This window comes from Aptenodytes patagonicus, chromosome 3 (genome assembly GCF_965638725.1).
Source record: "Aptenodytes patagonicus chromosome 3, bAptPat1.pri.cur, whole genome shotgun sequence".
Lineage (NCBI taxonomy): Eukaryota > Metazoa > Chordata > Aves > Sphenisciformes > Spheniscidae > Aptenodytes > Aptenodytes patagonicus.
Window position 1 is genome coordinate 96927918 of NC_134951.1, and position 16038 is coordinate 96943955.

General features: G+C 37.2%; 1 protein-coding gene across 1 annotated transcript in view; it reads left to right on the top strand.

Annotated features, from left to right (window-relative positions):
• ZFAND3 (zinc finger AN1-type containing 3) overlaps positions 1 to 16038 on the top strand; it is a 148659-nt gene that overhangs the window by 892 nt on the left and 131729 nt on the right. The window lies entirely within an intron of this gene.

Here is a 16038-nt window from a genome sequence, read left to right on the forward strand (position 1 = left end):
GGCGCGGGGGGGGGGGCCGGCTTGGCCCTCGGCGGCGGCCTTCCCGGCAGCTTGGCTGGGGGAGGCCTGCTCGCTTCCCCAGACACTCGGGCTTCCTGGAGCGGCTGCCTCTCTCTCCTTTGGGGTTGCCGGCTGCGCTCCGGGGCCTGCCTTTAGCTCCTCATAGGCGCAGATGAGTGGTGCGGGCCCCTGGCTGCCCGGCTTGGTGTCCTGGAGCGCGGTGCCTGACACGTCCCTGCCCTGCGCCCGGGAACGGGGAGCTCTCGCTTCTGTTCACGCAGGTCGGCGCAGGGCAGGATAACTAATGAAGGAAGAAGGTTAAGGACAAAAATATACTTCTTTGTCCACCTTACGAAGGCAGGGAGGTTCATAATAGATAAGGTCCTTGTTAGCTGTTGGCTGATCCCCTTTCAGAAGGAAGGAAGCAGGGTCATTCCTGTTTGCCAAAGGTGAAAAATGAAGTAAGCCTCTTCCTTGCTAAACTCCTCTCGCCTCTAGGGTCACGTCTACTGAAGATGTTTCCATTATTGTTTGGTTTTTGTTTTTTTTTTTTTTTTAAATCGGATGTGTCATGGCAGATGGTTTACTGGCAGATACACATGATCATAAGGCGCCTTTAATGCATATCACAGAAACGTTAGTCCCTAATGTTCTTATTTATGGAAAGTTCAAAGAATATGTGACTAAATAGACTTTTGAGGGCCCACCTGAGATTTACGCTTGTCTGTGATTGTACCTTCTTGGGATTTATGTCATACAATTTAAGGTACTCTGGGGGAGTGGAGGCTGAGAGGAAAGAGATGCAATAAGAGTGATTTAGTGATGTCACTGTACATTTGGTTGGTTTATTGGAGTGGCAGGATTCTAAATGAAATCCCATTTTTGAGTTATGACAGAAGCCTGAACTGCAACAAATGCCATGGCCCTGCTGGGGGTGATCTTGCAAGACAGATTATAAATATACAGTAAATTATTTTGTTTATTTTTGTTTTGTTAGGCTCCCATATTTGGGCCTGATGTTTTCTGTAATGTAGTGGAAAGCAAGTTGCTGCTATCTCTAATGTAGCGTACTGACTTCTGTAACATGATACTGATGTGAAAGGAGAGTTGCAGAAAGTTGGAAATGAACTTTTTGATTGGGCTGAACTTCTTGGCTAGTTCAGTGTGTTGCGATAATGAGAAGAAAATCTGGTGCTTTGTGTTCAAGGATCTGCTTAATGGTGACAGGAGGCTCTCAAGAAAGCCTGTTGCCTTTAAAGCCGCTACTTTTTTTTTTTTTAACATACATTTCCCTTGCACAAGCAGCTATCCAAATGGGGTTTTTTTACACACACACACACACACCCTTCCTCCCTGCCCCGGTGTCATCCATGCAGTAGCGTTTCTTGTAAGATATTTTTGAAAGACAGCATTGTGAAAAATAGCTCACTTTCTCCACCAATACAGTGAAGAAATTAATCTGTTTTTCAGTTTCTTTAAGTGTCTGCCAGGTACATTTCAATACACAGTGTCAAACTACATACCTATTTTTTCACTTTAAAAAACCAAACAAAAGCCAACAAAAACCAAAACTGTGCTGTCAGCTTCCAGAGTTTGATGGTTTGTTGTACTTCTCAGTCCTGAAGAAACTTAAGTGTCTTCCTGTCCTTATTTACCTAGGCCTTGCTAGTGCTTGAAAAGATCGGCTGGTAAATCTGTGTAGGCATGCCCTTCTAGTGAAGTTGCATTGGCAGGAGTATTTAAGGGATCACAGTTTTATACCAGCTTTTTGAAGAAAGTAAATCATGATAGCAAAAAGACTTATATGCACCTGAAGTTGGAATTCTGCTGCTCTAGATGTCAGCTGGGGTTATTACCAGCAACATGTCTTAAGACAGAGTCTTATCTGTGACTTTCATGTCACTTTTGTATGTCATGTCTGTCAAGTCATATTTTGGAATAACAGGGCCATATTTGCCCTTTATCTGCAGGACATTCAAGGCTATGAAAAGTTCTGAAACTTGTAATTTAATGTAGTAATCTCCATGAAATTTGTAAATAATGTAGAGGAATAGTATTGCTGGATGTTTCCCAGTCCCCATCAGCCCAGTGGCTGAGAATCCTTTCATGGTTGTTCTTGAGTGAGCCTGAACCATGTAGGTAGCAGAACAATTCAGTGTCAGTGGGCCAAACAATAGGATCTAGATTTTGCCAAGTATAAAAGATGGTGATTTTTTTTTGATTGATTTTATGTAATGCTTAGCCAGGACTGTTTGCAGTGAGATGCACACTTTCTGCAGTAATCCACAAAGGTAGGAAACATTAAGGAAAATACTGAAAGAAGCATTAAAATTGAAGTAAGCTGTAGGTTTCTGGGCTAAAACTTGCCTATTAGTGACATGATATAAGTAGCTCCTGAGATGCACGTTGATAGTGGTGGCATGCAAAGAGATTACAGAAGACTAGTATGTACTATTGCATTGAAGTTGGAGGAGTTCTTTTAAAATGCTTGGGTTGATATTAGAAATTCAGGTCCTGTAGGTTTCAGGAATCTCTAGCGACTTGAAAACTACTAAACTCTTGATGTTTCAAGATCTAAGAGACTGAAAAATGAACAGCTGAAAGAAGGGGCTTGAGTGAGACTGTTCAGAACTTCTGAAACATCTACTTAAGGTCAACGGCAAACATTTGCTTACCTTTTGTTGAAGATCACAGAATCCATCCTTAAATCTTCTGCAGACTTGCCCTTCCCTTTAGAACGTCCAGTCTGTCATTTCTGCTCAAGTAAAGTTCAAATGGAGTACTGAGATTATCTTTGTATTTTACAAAATAATTTCAGTTACCCAGATAATCTCAACTGTGAAACCTCATCTGTATTCATGTTATTTATGAAAAAGCCACACAACTTACTGTTTGGAAATATTTTGCTCCCCTTTCTTCCTATTTTTGTATCTTAAACTTCAGTCAGTTGCACCTATCTCGCTTTTTATTCGAATAGTCATAGTGTACAAAGGTTGGAAAGGGTGCAGTATGCAAGTTGTTATTTTAGATTACTTCATCTAGAGTTTATACTGTGCTTAACATCTCATTCTTATGATCTGGAAAAATTCTTTCTTCTCTTCCTGATTAACAGATCACATAATGGTTTTTTTCTTGGATTAGTGGATTTCAGAAACCTGTTTCACTTTATGGCATATATAAGATCTTCAACTCTAAGTTAATAAATACATGAAAATATTACTGTATGAATATATGCCAGTTAAGCCATTTTGCTTATTAGAGACGAGGTATGATCCTTTAATGAACTACCTGTTGACGGTTCCCCATTGGCTTTTAAAGGACTCCACAAAGGTTTCACTTGGGTGTAGCTCATCAAAGGACTGGGGCTTTTACTATTAAATGGTTATACGCGTAGATGAGACTTGTGAGCTAAAATACTCCTTGGCTGGTAGAAGCATATACTATGAAGGAGTATGTCAGAGAGGGTAATACTTTTACAATTCTATTTGTACTGTAGTGACTGCTGCAAATTTTTCTTATGGTCCAGACTGATACCATACCATTGCATTCAGTGCCTTAGAACCAGAAAGAAGGAAATATGTTAATAGACTTAAAACAAATGAATTCCATTCTTGAAATGGTGGCAGCCAGCAGGAAGTTGATTGAAAACACAGTATGATTAGTTTCATCTCATCTTATTTCTGGCAACTATGAGGTACTGTAGTCAGCTAAAACTGATGGCAATATTGTTTGAGAACATGCCAGCAGGGGTTTTGCAGGATGTTACCATTTGTTCTGCCTTTCTCTGACACTGCATGCATCATGTGTGTGATGAGACATTGTGCCCCAAGCATTCTGTGCAGGCCCAATCCAGAGTTTTATTTCTGAGTCTGGATTTTCCAGTCGCTTGTGTATCATCAGGTCCCTGCCATGCCAATCTGGCTCTTTTCTCAATTTTGTTTACTAAAATTAAACATTTGATCAGATGGTGAATCATTTAACATAAGCATGATTAGTTTGTGACTGTATATCACCAAAGCTTGCTTTTAGCTTCTAAACAAATAATGACTCTCTCTATATATGCCATTAAGAAGCCTCTTTTCTGGCTAGTCTTTTCCTTCCTTTTTTTGGTGATTACAGCTGCTCATTCCATATGAATTCTCAGTGACTGTCCTTTTAATAAATACTTTCTAATCTCATAGGTTGCGTAGAACATTGTGAATGCATAATGCCTTCATAAACCGAATTTTGCTTTAACCACTGTTGAAACCTCACGTAGATGTTCCTAAATGAGGCTTGAGTAAACTGTTGCAATATGTACTTTTCCTTCTGAGAATTAGTTTTCACTGGGCTTGTATCATGCAGTTCCTTAGCCAGGCTTCCACTTACTGGAGCTTTGGATCAGATGCTAGAATAAGCAATGAATTTGTCAGTTTATGCAAGACAACATATGTACTACCAAATAGGTTATAGTTTATAACCTTATTTGAGTGAATAGTGAGCAGTGAGGATCAAATAAAGTGCTTTGGGGTAGTTGTGTGTGGGTAGCGCTGTGTGAGGGGCAGGGTTTCTTTGCAGTTATTGATGATCAGAAATGTCAGTTCTTCCCTCTAAAGCAACAAATTGATTTAAATCAATAAATTAATGACACTTATGTTTTAGGAAGGCTAATTCTTACCTTATACAAGACCTAAAACATTTTTTTTGTGAGATAAAAGCTTGTTTGTTGTTATTTATTACAAACGTTTACAGGCAATCTATCACAGGAAACTGTAGTTGGTTGGAATCAAGTAATTTGCCTGCTCTGGTCCTTGCACTCTGTTTTGGTCTTAGGTTAAGACTAAAAATACTTGAATATTGTATTTTTTATGTTATGCATGAACTTATTTAATACTCTGTCAAATTCTTGGGTAAAAGAACTCGAAGCAGTTTGTAGTTAAAGCCATTGTTAACTGCTGTAAGACATCTACTGGTGTGTTGCACAAATGGAAGTGACAAGCTATTTAATTGACAGAAACAAAGAGTCTGATGAGGAATTGATTTATTTACAAGTTTTCCTAGGAAGTGCTACAGAGGATGATAACAGGCATCAGAGAGACACTGAAATTCTTTGCTTGGATCTTAATTTTAGAAGATACTGAGAATTATGAGACATAGAGAAGCTTCCATCTGAGGAGAGCGTGGTGGTGGGGAATTGAACTTTGTCATGTTCCCTGCCTGAATAAGAATATGTAGAATAAAGAATGATAAATTGTGAGGTTCTTGTGATTTCCCTCAGTCATAATACAACTAGAAGAGCATCTCAACTAAAGTCAAAAGAAAAATAAATCTTTTTCACTTTTTTATACAGTGAGCAATTGCCTCTTGCAACCACAGTTGCAAGGTACCACGTTTTGGATCAGGGCTAAGTTTTCTATTTGCTGCAGAAGCTTACCTTTAGGAATAAGGGTTATTGGCACTTGAAGTAAAAGCAGATGAACTGGATTTAATAATTTAACTGTAATAAGCTCTTTTCTAGGAATGAGAAAACAACGCTTTCTTTTGCAGTACTTAATAGAATAGACAAAACAGAAAGGAGATTTTGTTGTTTAATGAAAAACAGCTGTTCTGACTCAGACCAAAGATGCGTCCAGCCCTGTTTCTGATTTGGGTGATAAGTGATGCTGAGGGAATAAGCATAAGGACAGAGCAAGCATGCAGTGATGCTTATCTTGGTATCGTCCTTTGCTTCTGGCAGTCTGACATAAGGTTGTCCTCTGTTTTATAGATTTATGGCTTAGTAGGTCTTACCTATTTTTTTATGAATTTGCGTAATGACTTGGTGAATCCATATGTACTCTTGACCCTCACAACATCCTGCAGCAAGTAGTTCCATAATTTAACCATTCTCTTCATGGAAAAAAAAGTAATTGATTTTATGTCCTTTAATCTTGCTGTGTGATAATCTAAGGAGTGAATAAATTCAAACAGCTGGTATGAGGGTGTTTCATTTAAGAAGATCCAAAAATAGGCCTGCTTGATTAAAAATGTCTGTTCACTTCTTAAGTGAAGCCAGAATTTGAGAAAACAAACACTTGCTTAAATCATGAATTTATTCAAAATCTTTATATAAAATGTTTTAGAAATATTTTCTAATTGTAGATGGATGCAGTGCTAATTATAGACAGAGGTATCCAGCACCTTTTAATCTAACCGTAACTTCCTCATCAGTCAGAATGAAATCCAGTGTCATAGCTGCTGCTCCTGCAAGTGGAACGAACGAGAAAGTAGCTTGTGTGCTGCTTTTTGAAGCTTGGAGGAGTTAAAAGTTACTGTGTCTAGGTCACCTCCCAGGTTCCTTTCTATCTTCCTGTCAGTCAGTACCTTCTTCATGTCTTTTGTAAACTGTGATACATTTTCCTCAGCAAAATATTGCTTATATTCTTTGAAGTTTAAAATGTCACTGTGCTCCTGTATCTCCTCAAATATGCAACCTTGACTAACTTTCTATCTTAGTGTTATCACAAATGTCTTGTGAAAGTTTTTGGACAGTATTTGATCTTGATTATGTTGAAAACCTTATTTGGATCTCAGAGAGAAACTTCATATTCAGTTTAGGCAGGTAAATTACATTGTTCTGTTCTTTTATTTTTTTTCTCTCCTCTTTTGCCCAATGGCAAAAATCCTTCCTCTCTATTTAGTATAGGCAGGGCTCACTAGCGTGGAGTCCCTTCTCTGGTTTTGGAAGAAGAATTAAAAATCGGGCAATAGCTGCAGCATGAATTGACTTCTCTAGACGTCAAATTCCTTCACAAATCAGTCAGAATAGTTGCAGGTATTAGAAAGGCATCTTCCTAGGATGCTGAGAAGGCATCCTAAGACGATACTGTTGAGGACACTATATGCAGCAAATGCAAAATGATTCTGAAAAACACTTTCTGAAAATGAATCCTTTGTGTGGATGACCACGATCAATGGTTTCAGACCGTAGAGATGACGTTAACATACAGTAGAAGTGGGTTGGTATTTTTAGGTTCTGCAAAAATGCGCATCCATTATCTTCTAATTTAAGATTTTGATGTAACACTGTTGCTTTATTTTTTTTTTATAATAGGGATGGATCTTTTATTTGAATTGGTGAGAATTTTATATGCTTAAAGGAGCGTGGGGTTTAAACTTAATTTTTTTTTTAAACACATTTTTTGAAATCTCGTAACTTGGAAGTCAAACAGTATATTGTAATACATAGCTCCATTCACTCTAAATTATTCTTTACCTGAACTCAGGAAAATGTATTAATTGAAGAGTTACAGTATTCTATGAGTTGGAGAAGGAAGACACTTGCAGTTGTGTATTCAATTTCTCCGTTAATAGCATCTGAGTAGTAGCATTGTAGTAAGTGCAGTACTTGCCTGTACAGAGAAGTTGTATTAGGAAATTGTTGATGGATTTTTACATTTAATCTGTTCTCTGGGGTCTTCCCTGCAGCAGGGACCGCTGCCCTACGTTACTTATGAAAGAACTGTAGGCATCCTGTTCACTTCCTGCTGTGTAATCTGGCCACCATATGCATGCTCTGAACTTGAACAATGTAGGTCGATGGGAGGAAGATAAATTTCAGTTTCTAAATGTTGTAGTATTTTTAGTAGTGGTTTAAGGGAATTTATTTTTAAAATGACTTTAATTGGCATTATGTCCTTTAATAAATATACTTTGGCTAGTGCTGGATTTCCAATGTTTATTTGGTGTAAATTAAAGAGAGTAACTGGAAGTAATGAAAAATTTTGAATGGAGGTAAAAACTGGTTTTCCTAAAATAATTTTAATAAGCAGTCAGACAAACAGAGAGAAGATTGTTTGATGATTACTCTCTTTAGTTTCTAGCTCTTTGGTCTATGTAGTATTTGATGCTGGGTGAGTTATTTAATTTGAGGGTCTGTTAACTTCTGCTTGTTTCAATGTAGAAGTCCTATTTGATTCCTAAGCACCTAAGAAAGGGGGAGAAGGAGGGAGTGCAATACTAGATTGGAAGCAGTGTTTCAAAAAAAAAAAAAAAAAAGCAGGCTGGTTCCATGATAAACTCCTAATTGTGCACTTAGAAAAGTAGAATCCAAAGTCATGTCCTCATTGACTTAATTGCTAAAACACAACTGGCCTTCACAATATGACTGTTACTGAGATCAGCCTTGTCACCGTAACAGCAGCATTTTGATCTCTAATTACATGTTGTTAGAGGTGTCTCAGAGGAAGTTGCGTATATAAAGTAGGCAAAATGTTGTCATTTAGCAAGAGTCCCTCAGTACTGGAAATTGTATTGTCATTCTAACTGTTGATTAGGTGGTATTTTGGTTCAAGATACTGTCAATATTAAGGAGTCTAGCTTTTTGATAAAGCAATTATTTGTCTTTGAAACTTTTCTTTAACAAATATCCAATATTGCTCCATGAAATGCATTTTTAGCTGGAGAAAGGTGAATCTTAGGTCAGGTATTGCTCACGCCAGTTTGCAAGAAGAGGCATTAGCGTCAGATGCAGTAACGCTTGTTCATTGTGTTACTTCTTTTTAGTAATTTCCTTCAGTGAACTAATGGACAATAATGGTTTCTAAAATTGTCCGTGTGTTAACAAATGTTTGCTTATTCATGCAGATAGGTTTCAAGTGTTCCCCTGAATTGTTAACATGCTAATCAATTTAAAATCTGATAATTTCTATTTTTAGAATCAACTTTTGACTGTGTACTTCTGTACAGTGAAGTACGGGGTGAGTGAAAGCATTTTTAACATTGTGTGTTTCCATAATAAATGTTCTCTCCAGTTTTATTTTGCAAGCATGTTAGTGTAATTATTCAGTTTTTAATAGGGAAAAATAATTTATATAGAAAGCACCTTGATTTTGTTTTTTAAAAATGCTCAAAATTTTAGATGATTTAAAATGCAGTAGTTCTTTGAGGTAGCTGAAATCTTGGGGTTTTTTATTTTATTTTTACATAGATGTGTGGAAGAACAGTCAGCTGTGCTATAACTTACAAAGGGCTTTTAGGATTAATCTGTATATACTCAGTAATTTCTCTAGGTATGAACTCATTTTTGAACTTTCAAAAGAAAGCAATTAACAATAATATTTGAACATTTCAAGTATCTTTTCTTGGCATTGGGGCTTTGTGATTAATACTTCATTGCATAGTAATTGAAATTAAACTTGCCTTGGAAATAATAATTAACTTGAGATGGAGCAAATTGACTCCTCGCTTGATTTGAGGAAGTGGACTAACTCTGCTCCTGTAACTCCTGGTGTCAAATACATGGAGTGTTTGTGATACTTCGAACGTGCTTACTTCAGAGTATATTTCTTTTCCAGAGTTAGTTAGATGTTAGAAATGGAAGTGTTGAATGTCACTATATATTCTTCTCTTCTTTTGTCTGTAGTTTGTTAGCAATTGGTTTTATTTTGTACATTGGGCACGTTCCTGTTTTAACTTTCTGCTTGGGTACTGCAATTCCAAATACATAGACATTGTTCCTCTAATGCTGATTTTTTTGATACATCTTACATTTATTACAATAGTTTAGAGGCTATAAACCCATAAAGGGTAAGGACAGTAGAATGTTCCTTTTATTAAAAAAAAAGTCCCATTCTTGGCATTTAAGTTTGGAAAGGATTTATTATTACTTCTGCCACTGATGCACTGTGTGACTGTCGGTCCATGCTTTTCCCTTTGCATGTTTTTCTTCATTAGTGAATCATGCATCTCTCTCAATTTAATTCCACAGTGCTTTAGGAGCCTTGAATGAAAGATTTGGTAGCAAGGAGTATTTACAGCTTCTCCAGCTCTGTCCTTTAGAGAGAGGTGTTTGTTTCAAATCAGAACTTGCTCTAGGATGATATTGACCCATTGACATGTTGTTTCCAAGGATGTTCATGTAGAAGGAAGTGTTTGTGGTGGGTGGAGGAAGTCCCTTTCAATCAAAGAGTTGCTATGCAATTAGAAGAGCAAGAACCGCCTGCATTACACATCTGAAAGTCTCAGGTGGTTTTGCAGCACTCTCTTGATGAAGATAGGACCCCATTATTATCCATTATTCTGTGATGCAGTCTCTCCTTTGACTATTAATGTTCTCGTGTGACTAATTCAGGAAAGACCAGAAATCTTTCTGGTGAATAATTCACACTTCCTGTCCTGCTGAAGTGGCTTGTAAAGACAGATTCAAAAGGTAAAAGAAAAACACAATCATGTATATTGTTACATAGTAAACTAAACTGATGTGTTACATCGTTCTTTCAAAATAAACTAAAGTACTGGAAATTCCATCACTTACTCGCATAATGAGAACTCTGGCATTACTAGTTAGAATTCAGTTGCCTGAGCTGACATGTCTTCTGAAGTGCATCTGAAATTCAGATAACTGAAATTACTGGTTGCTTTTGAAACTACTGTAATTGGAAACCCAAACTAAACAGAACTAGACCAGGGCTTTGAGAAACTTAAGCCTATAGCTTTCACAGGTTGCTGTAATTTTCGGTTTCTTTTTTGTTTCTTTTTTTTTTTTCTTCAGATCAGGTTCCCAGCACATTGCTAGATGCTGTTCAGACAGAAAGTGATTTAGCTGCTTTCTTATTAGCATTCTTTCTGTCCTTATTATTTCAGTTTGCTGATTTAGTAGTGAGTTTCTGACTTCGTTAGCGACATGTTTGTTGCAAACTTGAATACAGAAGTGCTTTTAAGTAGTCTTTATGTTGTGGTTGGAAATGTTGAAATTGTGTGGGGATTTTTATTTTTATATATAAATACACACCCCCCCCACTTTAATTTCTTTGCAACTTTTGATACAGAATTATAAAAACAAATGGCTTCTTCTGAAGCACTCATGTAGGTGGACTGTGTAGCTAATGACTTACTGTAGCACAGAGGAATGCTTATATGTGTTTATCAATTTTCAGGATGAACAGCTGTAAAAGAAACGTTTTTGTTTGAACACTACTTTGACTGACTATTCTAATAGTATTTTTCCTGGTATGAATGTAATGAAAATAAATTTAGAGATGATCTTGATTTTTTTTTTTAATTATTTTTGAGGACTACTTAAGGCCACTCAATCAATAAATACTTTAGTCAATTTATGGTCCAAACGGATTTGTACTCTTTTTTAAGGTTATGTAGTAAGATTGTGACACAAACGGGAGCTCCAGAGACTTGTATTCTTTGGGTGTCTGTAAAGGCAGTTAGAGAAGGGTGTAATGGAGATGGTGTAGATGATCCTCGTCTTGGGATTTATTATTAGCTGGTTAATCAACAGTGCTTTCCTTTCTTCTGCTTAGCTTTCTTGTCCCTCATCATCTATGGAGGACAAATTCTGAAATTTAGATGTTACATTTTTAGTAGCACAACTGAGTATCCAGTTTGGAAAGTAGACCAGCTTTTGGAGACACAGGCTTTTCTTCAGTATGTGGGGAAGCTGGTCTACTTTTTCTAAGTATATACCTAGATATTACCTCTGTCCCCCAAAATCAATCTTGCCTATATCCTTGGGTCATCATGGCTGCAACAAAACTACTGCTAGGACATGAAAGACAGGTGTCTTCTACCAGCTAGCTGGACAGACAGCCTGAGTTAATGTTTCTGTATGTTTGTTTTCAGCTGTTCACTTGTGGATATTGTTAAGGAACCACTGTTTCTGCTAAAATCATGTAGCACGATATGCAGCAAACACTGAATGTGGTATTATCCTTACCACAAAGCTGCTAGTTCAATTTATACTGTCTGAAGGTAGCTACAGATGTGTTTAATTCACTTTGATTCTAGTTGAGTTAGTCGAGTGTAAACATTTTCTTTGAAAGGGTATAGATAGTGTTTCACCTTCCCATAACAGAACAAAAACATCTACATAAATTGACTTGAGAAAAATGATGCTTAGAGAGCTAAAAATCCAAAATTTTCATCTTCCAGTCTACTGTTTGCAGGGGATAGGGTGTTAAATATTGGGAAGTAAGGGGGCAAGAAAACAATGTACATGAAGTTCATAGTTTACATATTTGCTATTCATTAGTTTCATAGTTGGAGACACCTTTTTTTTTTTTCATTCTTTTACCTGCCACTTAATTTCCCAGACTGCTGTGGTGCATTGGTGAAAGTGGAGAGTGGGAGAAGAGTGTGTGGCTCCTTTCAGAAGGGGCCTTCCATGAGTAAAAGATGCAGCTGAAGAACGTGCAGAGATGTATGATTAAAAGCTTAAAGTCGAGCAGAGTCATGGAAACATTAATTTTTCTTTATTTTATTTTTCTTGGAGACTAGAGATGACTGAAGAGTTATGGGCTGATACTGCTGCTTTCTTAATTTTTAAAACTCTGCTTAACTCCTGCTTCTATTTAGGATTCAACATTAATTTAACATAGTTAATGAAGCAGTAGAGTTGCATTTTGCAGCTGCAGCCTGTCACAGTGGTTAGGTAGTTAAAACTTGCTTGTTCTCCTTGTGTACTGAGAAGGTTACACATAGCTTGGATGAGAGTTCAGGATGAGGTAATGTTACGGTGCTCATTTTTATTACCTACTGTTAATGATCACTCTGTGCTTGGTTACCGTGCCTTTGCCTAAGATTACCTTCTGAAATGCATAAAAAGCTGAGCTAATGAAATAGCCTTTGCTGTTTGCTCCGCATGCATGTGAATGAAATATTTAACTTGGTCCTGATTTCCCACTGTCTGAATTAGATGAAATAAGTTTACTGATTGTGATTTATCCCTTCAGTCTTGACTAGCAGAGGAAAATAAGAAGTTGAGGCTTGTTCCCACATTTTCTCCACGTGGGAGAATGTTATTTCAAAATAGGAAAATGATGAGGATAACACAATGGTTTCTGCGAGTGCTGCGATACCCTTGGTTTTGTTCGTGTAAATAAATCGAGGCTGTCTACTTTAAACACTTACAAAATAGTAAAAGCTACCTTGTGAAGATGACAACTGTGAAGATTACAGTTTGCGTTTGCATTAATCTGGATTACTGAAGATGGAAAAGCCAAAATACCAGTCTGTGTAAAGGTTTCCTCCTCCTGTCACGGGATGAAGGATGTGGGATGAAGGATGTTTTTTTCACTAGATGTTTAAAACCCTTGAACTTTAAAGCAAAACATGCATGCTGAATTCTTTCTACCCTGGTAATTGAAGTGCAATTGCCTGAGACCTGGGAAGTGTGCTGTGTGAAATAGGAGAAAGGCACAATGCGTTAAGTAGGGGGTCTCATCCCAACCTGACGTCTGGCACCCTTTCTGGAAAATGCTATTCTCTGCTCTGTCATGCACTGAACGGCACATGGCAGCAGCTCATTTCTCATGGCTAGATAGATGACCAGTACTAACATAGTGGAGGAAAGTGAGCTACCTGTACAGCTGGTCCACACTGCCCTCTGCAGTAGTTGCAGTCTTACTTAGGGGTCTGTCACCTGAACAGCAGTGGAGTAAGAGCTCTTGACAGTGAGCTTTCAAGGCACAACATAAGAAAGGCTATCACAAGCATCTACACTTGGGAATTAATTTAGACCGTGGCAAAACATTGAGGGAGGTGGAATCGGGGAGGGTAAAGCATGTTCACATTTTGATTATCCCTTTAGTTTCCTTGTTACCTTTTCTTCTAAGTCCTCACAAGTAGAAAAGAAAAACTAGGTATTTTTATTTTTGTCAGAGAATAAAACTTACCAGTTTTGGGTGACCTTGTTCTCTCTGTCCTCCAGCCATTAAATTTTAGATCTGCTGTACTTGCATAAAGGCTTCAGTTATAAATTTATAAGGAAAATGTCAAGTGGCTAGGCACAAAATTTGTTCTATCTTGTTAATTATGTAGACACTGCAAACTTACCCACATACTGCTTAAAACTCTTTAGAAAAAAACCTTACTGCTTATGTGCAATTGTATTATGACGAAGCAAGGTACCCATTATAGAATGGTAAATACCAGTACTTTCTATAATTTTACTTTAAATGTTGAGGGAGTAGGTAGCATATTGGAGGGTAATGTTTAAGATATTTGAGAGGTCCTAACAATTTATTTACTTAAAACAGGCTGCTAATGGACTTTATGTAGTTCAGAAGAGTAAGCTAGTGCTTGTCTTGAATTAATTGTATGAATTAACAGAACTTGCATGTTTAAAATGCAAAAGTGGACTGATGTAGATCAAGCTAGTTAAATTTTGGAGCTTAGATTTGTGGGGCACTGATTAACTCAACAGATTGGTTATGTCAAAGTTGTTTCCAAACAAGACTTACTGCTGTTGATAGCATGTTTGATTATTAAGCTAAACACTTAACTAACCCCCCTGTGATTTAGCATGCATAGTGTTTACTTAGTTGCATTTCTCATTAGTTGGATGCTGAGAGGAGATGAGATTAGCAGGTTTTATTTATGTTTTGGCAGATTATTGAATAACACTTTCTTGTACTGCTGTACTACTAAGATCATAAAACAAATAGGAAATGCTTTTTTTTTTTAAAAAAAGCGCCTTCTACTTGTTTCTTTGAGCTTTACATGATTTTTTTGTTATTTGTTAGTGCTAGCCATGTACACCCTGCTTTGCAGAGCTGCCACAGAGAGACTGAAATGTAAGATAAATACATTTTTCATTAAAACTTCAATTTTACTAAACATGAATTTGGAACAGCAATCATATGAAAATATTTATTTGTACTTTAGAGGCACAAAGAGCCCCCTAAACTGGAAAAATAATTTATCAAGATGACATTATGCAAAATTGTCAACTGTTAATAAATCAGAGTGTTCTGCACTAGAATAGTTCAAAATCCTAAAATGGAATTGCTTCCCAAAGTAATTGGGTAAAAGAGGAGAAGTGTGATGCAACATAGACCAGGAAATACCTGAGGTTAGTAGAGGTGCAAATGAGTTCAGCTACAAAAGTGTAGTTATTAGGTTGGGGAAAATGCATAGGAGACTGAAAACCAAGTTATTTGTTATCTTACTGCAAACATAAAGGGAGGTTTATGAATGGAAGGTGTGTATGGGGAATGCTGAATGCTCTCCACCGGGTGTGTCACCTGCTACTTAAAGGAGCAAAATTTGAATGGTGACTGGGTGAGAGCAGAGGGCAGGGTTGCTCATACACTGTACAACCCATAGGTAGACATTTGAACTAAATTCCAGAGGAAACGCAGAACAGCTTTTTGTGGCAGTGGATGGGTACTATCAAACTCCAGCTTTGGGGGACAAACAGTAAGAAGGGACTCAAACTTTATTTTACCTCTCATATGTCATTAAGAGGACTGAGGTTGATACTGGAATGTGTAAGGCTGAAAGAGATTTGTGAGAAAAATAGCTAAAACCTGATTCTGCACCTCGGAGCATGAAAATGAAAAAATTAAGTTACATTGATAGAGATCATAAATCAATGGACATTTTCAGCCTAGAGAGCATTACAATCTCAGCTTGCTGGATTTATCTTGCTGAGATTGTTAGCCTTTTTGTACACTTTCACATACTGAAAAGCTTAAGACTGAAATATACCCACCTGAATTCTGATCATGTAACATAGGTTCTAATGTTTTTTTTTTTTCCTTGTGAAAGTTGAGTTTTGGTTTATTTACTGGGAGATCATAGTTCGAGAAGCCCCGAAAGTAACACGATCGGGTTAAAACCAAAAAGAACTCTTTATCTTTCATGGGTAACAAGGCAAACATAGTTCTTGTAACCGAGTGTCCTTCACTGAAAGTCCAAATATAATAAATGATTTCAAAGCATCTAAATGACTTGTGTGTCAAATCCCATTGACACTCAGGAGCCTTTGAAAATGTTGCGTTACCATCCATACTTATGTAATGTGATCAAACAGTGATGGTAGGCTTGTAGGACTGAATCCAAAGGCAAAAATGTGGTGAATATCTTAGTGGAGTGGTTTAGTTCAGTAGCAGAGTCAGCATTTGATAGGCTTGTGCATGACTTAAGTGCATTTAAAATGTAGTTGTGTAACCCTTTTCTTCTATAAAGCATGTATATGTTTACTATTGCAGCAGTTTTTAACAACTTTGAAATGAGTTACATGTTGGAATAAATAATATAGTTTTATGTTCTAATGTTTTCCCCAAC